Raw genomic sequence first — 8623 nt, 5'->3', positions numbered from 1 at the left:
TGTCTGGGCTGTGCAGGCCACTAACCTCGTTCCAAAGACGGGAGAGCTGCCAGCTATCTGTCAGCSTGCCAGGGCGTTGCATCTAGCACAGGGAGGCACGGATACAATATCTTTTTAATGTCCTTTCCCTTCGTGCCCTTCTGTATTAGAAGAGACTGGGGGGGGAATTGTGCAACCCAGCACTGATTCTCCGATTGGTTGTTTTTTGATATCTGCCAACTAAATCTGATTAGTTTTTCTGTGTTCCCAGGAAAGGAAATCTACTCTTTATCACAGGGGCTATCAAATCCTGGTCATTTTAGTTGATGCTTATGAAGGCAAGTTATTATTTATTTTATTTATTATGTAATAGCCACAAAGATTTTTATAGGCTGTCAAATTATAGGTAAACTGGTAGCTTATCATCAAACTAATGCAAGGAGACTGGTAAGCCAGAGTGAGTCTCTGAGCCTCTGGTGTAATAAGGGAAGGGACAGGAAGAAAGTGATTTGTGTAGTTTTGATTTGGTTCTGATGGCACTAAAAGAGGGGAGAGTGATTGGTGATGTTGTATCTGGGCAAACAACTAAAGCAGTTTGTGGGCTGAGCAYGGTATGAAGAAAGTTCCTCTCTGGCCTTGTTCTCAGATGTCATCCCAGCTAGCCTGCGGAACAGTACTTGGCTGAAATATTTAACTRGGATGTGCTATAGCTTTATTAACACCATCTTGAGCTGATTTGCATTCGGGAGCAGAGACTGGGGCACTCTTCCCTCTCAGTCCGTAATAAAAAGTCATGTTTCCTGCTGCTCTGGAGGGTCAGCCTCTATAAGGTTCCTCTCCACTGTCTGCCGCCGCAGCAGAGCACCTCCCTGTCCTTGCCGCATTTGCACTCACAATAATACTGTGAGTTTACAGATGGGAAATTGAGATTAAGTGACTTACCTTCAATCATACAAGAGGTCTGTGCMGAGCAAGGAGCTGAACTTGGGAAACTCAGGTCTGAACTAACCCCCTGACCATCCTGACRGCACCTTCCCCTAACCATCCCGACATCTTCCTTCCTCTAACCTGAAATGGAAAACAGAGGTCATGACCAGGCACACTTTAATGCACAGCTTGTAAGCATGAGTAGACATGGGACTGAACAGCTTCCAGACAGGATCTTCCTAGCTAAAATATATCCGGCAGTTCAGTTGCAGAAAAGATTCTTCATTTCCCTCTGCATTATACTTAGGTTTTGCTGCCAGTGCCAAATGCCTATCCCAGATGTGCTTGCATCTTTGCGGTGGGTGAAATGTCTCCTGGGAGGACATGATCTAGAAGCCTTTTATTAGAGTCATTCTTCCTGCACTTGGAGCTTCCCAAGCTTTCCTCAACACTGGTTGTCAGTGGGMCACAACATGGCAAACAGGCTCACGTTTCTTATCATTTGCACAAGTGTTATCTTCTGCTCTCAACAGGAAAGCTTCTAGTCATTGTATTGTATATTTAAAAATTAGATTAAAAATACRTATTTTCCTATGGTTACTTTGAAAGTATTCTTAGAAAAACCTAGAAATGATTTGCAACATGTGGGTTAGTGCCATGAAAAAACTTAATAGCACAACAACAGATCTTTTTCCTCAGGTGGTAAAAGTCTACAGCTAGACAAGACTACAGCTTGAGTCTTGCCTATATAGAAAGTGGAAAATGGTGCTGAAACTACAAGTGCAGCAGATGTGAGTGGTACAGCCTCCACGAGGAAGCTGGAKGACAGGATAAGTGCAGATTGCTCTGGTTTGGATGTAAGTCATYGCACTGGGTTTAAACCCAGCATCATTTAAAGTTCTTCCACATGTCCCTCCCTCACCAAAACCCCTCACACAGAAGTGCTCAAGTCTACGCTTAAAACATACATATCCTTGGGAGAGCACATCTGCTGGCAGTGACAGCAGCTGTACAAAAGCATCCTCTGCTTACTTTCATCTCCTTCCTAATGGAATGGAAAATGGAGCATAAAAATATTCTGCAGAAGGTTAAGTGCTCTCGTCTAAATGTGGTGGATTTGGAAGAGTCAATGAAGCAAAGCCTGGGGGGAGCGGGTGGTGGGTTAGGAGGGCCCTGGCGGGAGCGGGCAGCCGCACTGGTTTCTGTTGTTTGACTGCAGATGTGTTATTACAATTAACTTAAAAGTGGGAATGTGAGGGGTGAATGGGAGGGAAGGCAAGGAAGCGTTTTTATGGCAGGAGATGAAGYCTACCCAGTAGACAGTGATCGAGATGGCCCTCCTGGTCTCTCTAAGGTCATTTGTTTTTATGTGAGGCAAGAGGTGTAAAACCGGTACGTGAAACCCAAACAGGAAGGGCCTGAATGGCACATGTGGAAGAGCTTAACGGACACATGCTTGACCTAGGTCCTGAATTGCTGCTCATCGCTGAGCAGCCCTTGTAAATACAGGCTTTCCTGGATGCATCGCTGTAGCAAGCTATGGGATAAGCTGCTGGTTTTAAGTTGATAAGCGCTGCAGTTTGAGCTTCTGTTAAGGCCTACGGAGAAACTTGTTGAGTGGAAGAGAAGCTCTTTAAAAAATCCCTGCTGCATGGTGATACTAAAGGTACATGTAATTGCACTGTGGTATCTGGCATGTTTAATAGCATTCCAGGCTGGAAGTGAGGAGAAAAGAAAGGGGGAGGGAAAGGGGACATAATAATACTGAGAATAAAAATTAATTAAAAAATAAAATCAGGAGAAATGTGTCTCTAAGGCCACTTCTTTCGCAGAGACCACCTGTCAAACGCTTCCCTGCCTATAAACCCAAGATTGCCTTCCAATCTACTCTGCAGTTCTTTAATTTTTAATGCCTCTTCCCTGGTCTCACAGGTGGCTATTACAGACAGAAGCTGTCGCCTGTATAGATACAGATGTGTAGGATGCACGCACTAAAAGTGAGTGCTCAGAATTCAGGCACTGACACCGGGCGGGAGCGGGAACTGCCAGCAGAGGTTGTTAAACTGCGGAGAACAAGGTGTCTCAGCATTGTTAGGGATTGCCATGTCTCTATTTTCTCTTTTTTTTCTTTTTTCTTTTTTTTTTTCTCTCTTCAAAATGTCACTGTGGTGCGCTTGAAGTGACACTAGCACAAGATGGTGAACCTTAAGCAGACAATTCGAGGTATGGTTTGTGCATGGGATTTTGAAGCAAGAACCATTGGTTTTAATTCAAGGGTCCTCTGTACCTTCCCTGCCACCACGTTGCTGGGTAAAACTGAGGGAGTCATAATTCTTCCTTTACCTGACTCACAGGGGTGTTGTGAGGCTCAGTTAGTTAATTATAGTAAAGCTTCTGAATAATAATCATAATAACACTTAGCAAATGAAGAGCAAGTATTATTATCGTTAAAGTAATGACAAGGCACCCTGCCGAAAGAAGCAAATATCGTGCTGATTATTAAAATCGTTTGTATTTAGTGGCGCAAACGTAGCTGCTGCTTTATAAACTTAGAGATGTAATCTTGTCCCCGAGCCGTAACAGTAAGTAATTCTCAGCGTTTTGTTGTCAGATTTCTTGACACAGGAGAGCAAACAGGTACTTTCGGTCAGGAAGGCGTTTAGTTCATCATCCAAGAGGATGACGCGTGAAGAAAGGGGGAAAGTGCCATCTCAATGGGATGAGGCCGAAGACACGTGTCTTACTGTTTCTGAGTTTGACAGGGCTGTGCTGCACCCTCCCTCCTCGTCCAGCTCGCCCCACACGAAGGGGTGAATTTTGGAGTCCTTGCATAGAAAGGAAAGAAGCTGGGGACGAGGTTCCTGTTAGGAGAATATCTGGTGGGAAGAGCTGGATACAAGTGACATGTTTGTTGATTATTTCCACCTGGCTCTCAAACGGGCTCCTGTCCATACGGCCCATCACGTCTTTTAGCTTTTCTTGCTATTCCCTATGTTCAGCTCTGTGTCCTGTCGCCTTGACTCTTCGTTCTTACTGTGCACTTGAGCGTAGCTCTCTCCCAGAAAGCTTCCGTGCCTCGCCAGGGCGTAGCAGGAGCATGCCCCAGACCTCATGATTCATAAATACAGCAGACTCAGGCTGCCGTGAGGATATCCTGCGCGGGAAGGAGCGGAGATGAGGGAAAAGAGGGAGAGTTCGTGTCAAACCTGGTGAAGGGACAAACATTTGCATGACTTTGAAGTAAGCATCTATCTATTGGGCAATGCTTCATTTTCTTCTTCTTCTTCTTTTTTTTTTTTTTTTCCTTTTAACTGCAGTTTAATATTCTAGTGACGGGAAGCGGCCAGTCAAAAAGTCGTTGCTGTCGACTGCCTAGGGAAAAAAAAATGCCTATTTCCGTCAGAAATATCCCCACCACAACTGGTCATAGCCAGCTGACACTGAAGGTGATGTCTCAGAAAAGGGTAAAGAATTGAATGGGTCTCTTGAGAAACTCGTCACTCTCCAGACATGCTCTCTCTGAGTCTGGAATTGAAACAAAAGAGGGAGAGAAAAAAATCTGCAGCATCACTGTGTTGTGTATTTTGTGTTGATAGATGGCTTCAGCTACTAGGGCTATTAATCCAGTACTTTTTTTTAGGAATGTAAAATTAATTTTTGGAAGAAATAAACTACATAAATAAAATGAGTGTAATTAGCTATCATTCTGGTTAAACTGAGACTAGGGCTGTAAATTGTACTTGATGTTTACAATGTCAGGCTTCCAGGTCTTTAATTCTGTTGCTTAAGGATGAGTTATGTAGCAAGGGGAGAACATTCGCTTCAGTAAATTTGACTACCTCAAGGAGACCCCAAAATTGCTATAAAAGAAAAGGACTTACTTGTTAATACAACCTTTTGGCTTTGGGGCTGCAATATTTCACCCTGAAGTTGGCTTTTGATCCCAGGAACTGTTATTACTCATTTAAATCTGAGGCATGTGAATGTGGCGTAAATATTTAGGCTGACACTGAGGTGCTGCTTGAAGAAGGCCACTTTCCGTAGCCCGGTGACTGCACATCTTACTTTTTCCAAGGTCTTTTTCTTTTGTGACTGGTTTGGGGGGATCGAATTGTAACCATTTTCACATCCTGGAGCGAGGTTACAGCTATGGGCTTGTCAGCTTCCAAACTCACGGATAATAAAATCAAGCATAGGAAAAGCTTTAAGATACATTATACGACATCTGTCAGTAATTTTCKATCCATTTTTGGAAGGGCAAGTTTTGAGACCTGGCAATTCATTGCTTTAGTTGTAGCACCCTTAGACAGCACTGTGAGCTGCCAAGACTTAAAAGACGCTTCAGACATGTGCGCTTTATATTTACAGATATATATAATTTTACCTCTCATAAGGGCTTGTCTGGAAGCTGACATCTCCCCAGGTGATCAGGCGGAATAGAAACAGAATCCATGGAGTGTCTCTTGTGGTCCAGTCTGGTAGAGGCACTTAGAAACCTCTCACTCCTGCTATTTCTTTGTTTAATTTCCTATATTGTCATGTATAAACATCTTCAGGACAATATTAATTAGAGTGTGTATTCCTTGACAACTAGCTGTAAATGGATTAAACACGCTTTACTTGATGAAGCAAAGAAGTGTTGATTAAGAGAAATTGAATTGTATCCCTGAGATAATTTTCTATCTCTGTGTCTGGAGAATATACTCAAACCAATGCTTGTAGAAGAAATTGAGCAGCTACACTCCAAGTATCTCAAAAATAATATTCAGGACATACATATTAATTGATTTAATGTAAAAATGCTCCATGTAAACTTGTGCTGAGACTTTAAATTGAGGTCCTGACCATACTCTATGGTCACTAGAGGATCCCGTAAGAATGGGAACAACCTGGCAATTTCCAGTTTGGATAATTATGTTCTGCCTCCTTAATATTTCCCATGTCCTTTCAATTAGTATGATAATCATCTTCACTTGGTGACCTAAACTGAAGTATAAGTGATAGTATGTGCTGGTAAATAGCCGTTGTACTGCACCCCAGAACAGGCCCCTTCTCTGGGGAGCTACCGGAGTCGGGAGCTTTGTCATCCCATGTGTGGTCAGCTGATGGGACAAGTGGGACAGTGGCACACCGGGGCCACAGAGAGGTCAGAGCTGTCCCTAGTCTGGAAGGTCCTTTGGAAACACTTCTGGATGAAAAAGTCTAAAGCAGGTGGAAGAGCTCACTTTAAACAAAGAAGGGACAACGAATAAATGAAAGTAGGAGGAGCAGTCACTTTAAATTCGGTAGAGTAACGGCAGGTGAGGAGACCTCTGCTGCAGCTCAAGGGTGAATTTTTAGTATTACTTGTGCAGTCCATCACGCGAGCTGCAGAGGAATGAAGAGGTGCTGCAGTTCCCGTTTCCCTGACAGTGTGATTTAAAGAATTGTTCTTTGCTGGCATGGCCTTGTGTCTTGCAGTTGCCTTGAAAGGGAAAGAGAACCATGYGTCTGCTTGCTCATTGGCATTTGTCTTAGAAATAAAAAGAAAAAAAGGCAAGCAAGAAAGAAAAACAAGGGCGTATGTGTTTGAGTCGGGGGGAGAGAGTTTTCCAAATCGAACCCCCCTGATCATCCGTTGAGTGACAAGGCAACAGGGATATTTCACTGTGCTTCGCATGACTTTTTAAATTTCAGCTTAATGGTAAGGTGTTTTTTATGCCACCGTTATACCTTGTAGCAGATACACTTTGCGTGGAGATGGTAGCACTAGCTGCCTTTCAAACAGAGTTTCTTTGCAAGAGATATCTTGGTATTTTATGCATTTTTGATATGGAGCCTAAATGAAGTCTCTGAAGGGGGGGATCTGTCTTGCCTAACAGCCATCACTTTTATATAAAATCGAAGGTATTCATATTATGTCTTCATCTCCTATATCTCAACTAGTAACAATATCACAACTACTCCCTCTTGACAACTATATTCATTTCTCATTAAAGATATTTCATGTTTTATTCAGGAATTTAAATGAAGCTATCAGAGCCTGTAATAGCAACAGTTTGGGATAATTGTATCTCATTGATGGCAGCCTCAAGAGTTCTAATTAATATATATTTAGCTCCCTAGCTGTCTTTAGACCAAACGATTCAGTATGAAAGACAGGGAGAGGCRATAAGGGGAGGGGGAAGGGAACAAACTCAAAAATAACAACCCTGTATTGAAATTTGGATAGGAAAATCTGTGTTGCAAGAAGCAACTGTGCACTTTTGGATTTCTTTTCTTTTTTTTTTTTTTTGGTCCAAAATAACTTTTGAGAGATCAAGTCCTTCTCAAAAAGAAAAAAAAAAGAAAGRAAGAATGAAAATAATATAGATTTATTGCGTACTTGTTTGTTGGGGGTGAGAAAAATGACAAATACATATTTTTCTCCTCCAACGACATGCCTGATATGTGCATTCAGCTTATCAGTGGTCTATGCTTTTATTACCTCTTTCCCTGCCTTCTCTCTAACGCTTCTTCAGCCACGGAGTGCTCCATTCAAAATTACTCAGTTTCACAGATATGATCTGCAATGCAAACAGGCTCTCATTACGCTTTTTCATACCAAAAAAATGCTTACTGTGGTGCATGACTGATTAGCCCTCACCATACAGCTCTGAATTTTCTTATCCCTTTTGGGCTTTTTTTTATTTCTCTCCCCCCGCCCTCCTTCCTTCAACACTACCTTTCTCTCTGTTGTCTGAAATGAGGCTAGGAAAAGATTTGGGGAGGGGGGTATTATTCTGTCATTGGAATTCATAGCACTTGTATTCACTTACAAGCCTGAACTATTTTCTCAAATCACTTCAGTCTCTGTGACTTTCTCAGACTGTAGTTTATAAATCACTTTTGTGGTACACTATCTAGAGGGGATCAAGACCCCTGGAAGCTTGAGTCATATTGAATTGCATTGTGTAACGGAGAGTCATTAGGAGTTTACAGTCAGGAGGAAAAAAGAAGTCTTATAAATAGGCTAATTCAACTGGCACTTATATGTTTTAAAGGCATTATTGAGGAAGGAGGATGGTAGCATAATTTGCTCCCAATTTTGCTCTCATCAKCAGCAGCTAAGGGTGGCTCTTGAATAGGACAGGAATAGAGATTTTATAGACATCCAGCTTCAAAACCTTCCCTCCCCCCTCTTATTATTTAAGCAAGAACTAAGGACGGTTTAGGGGTTTATTTAACTGGTTTCAAAGCTAGAAGCTAATCCAGCCTATGCTGGTTCAAATTGCCTCAGTTTCTCCTGGATAAGAGTTGCTTTCAGATCGTCATTTGCAAGAATAAGCTGATGCAGAGTGGAACAGCTTTCTGAGAATGCAAGGATTTGGGGAGGGAAGTTTACGGGACAAACAGTTTTTCAGTTTGCATTGACAGTGAGGCTGTTACTCTAAAGCATCTTAAAAAAAAGGGAGGGGGAGGATGATATAATAATGTATTTATGTTATTTGTGTGTGTTTCACTTGCAGATTCATTAGCACAAAAGTGTCAGCCTCTGGGCGTTGTCTTGCTGCTGACWGTGTTTTCTTGGCCAAGGGTGGCTTCATATCGAATACCTGGATATCCTTACGGCACGCTCCTGAGCTTCCAGGTGGGGTATGAACAATGACCAGAAACCGGTGGCGGCCCTCTGGGCAGCATGTTAGGATCTCTGACTGCCTGCCAGCAGAGCTCGGTCTTAGCAGAAATTGCTCTTTTT

This window comes from Rhea americana, unplaced genomic scaffold (genome assembly GCF_003343005.1).
Source record: "Rhea americana isolate MKP2758 unplaced genomic scaffold, rheAme1 scaffold_28, whole genome shotgun sequence".
Taxonomy (NCBI): Eukaryota; Metazoa; Chordata; class Aves; order Rheiformes; family Rheidae; genus Rhea; species Rhea americana.
This window is presented reverse-complemented; position numbering follows the sequence as displayed.